Genomic DNA, 994 nt, shown 5'->3' with positions numbered 1-994 from the left:
ATCCCTCCATCCATCCTGTCCCCCCACCCTTTACCCATCCACCCTCCATCCATTCATCCTTCCATCCATCCTTCCTTTCTCCCTCCCACCCACACATCCTCCATCCATCCATCCTTCCATCCATCCTTCCTTCCATCCATCCCGTCCCCCCCCCCTTTACCCATCCACCCATCCATCCACCCACCCTCCCCTCCTCATCACCCACCCACCCTCCCTCTTTCCTTCCCCCAACCCTCCATCCATCCGCTCACCCAGCTCCCTCTTCCCAGAGACCCCCGGGGGGGCTGCAGAGGTCCCACGGGTGCCGGGGTTGGTGGCTGCGCCCAGGGTTGGGGTGACACCGGGGTAGCGGGTTCGCCGGCGCTGGTTGCCACCGCCGCGAACGGCGGGTTTGCGGCCCCTGGCCCGGCCGTGGCATTTCCCGGCGCGGCGGCCAAAGCCCTCCAGCCTGGGTAAATATTAGCTCGGAGGCAGCGCCGGTGCCAGGCCCAGCGCGGCCCGGTGACCCGCTGGGGCACTGCCAGCACCCTGCACGCCTCGGCCAGGAGCACCCGGCTCCGCGCCCGGCCTCGGCTCCCCGGGGCACGGCCCCACACTCTGCCTCAGCTCCCTGTGCCTGGCCCCGTACCGTGCCTCAGTTTCCCTCGCGTAGCCCCAGGCTGCGCCTCGGTTTCCCTTGCGCGTTTTCCCACGCTTGCCCCAACGCCTTGGGGTGAGCGAGGATGAGGAGGGGCAGAGCACCCACCTCGTCCCTTCGACAGGCTCCAGCCCTGAGCTGGTGTTGTACTGGGGGCGACGGGATACCCCGTACCCCACCTCTGGGTCAGTCCAGCCTCGTGGCTTGGGCAGGGCTGGCCGAGGAGGGGGGGGTGAGGGCTGGGGGAGCAGCACAGTGACACCCCAACGGGCTTTTTTCAGCCGGGGACCCTGCCAAGCTCAGACCTGGCACAGGGTGGGCAACACAAGAAGCCAGCGATGCTTGACACCCCCCCCC

Source organism: Haliaeetus leucocephalus, unplaced genomic scaffold (genome assembly GCF_000737465.1).
Source record: "Haliaeetus leucocephalus isolate CR32 unplaced genomic scaffold, Haliaeetus_leucocephalus-4.0 Scaffold110, whole genome shotgun sequence".
Classification (NCBI taxonomy): Eukaryota; Metazoa; Chordata; class Aves; order Accipitriformes; family Accipitridae; genus Haliaeetus; species Haliaeetus leucocephalus.
Note: the sequence above shows the minus strand (reverse complement) of the source record.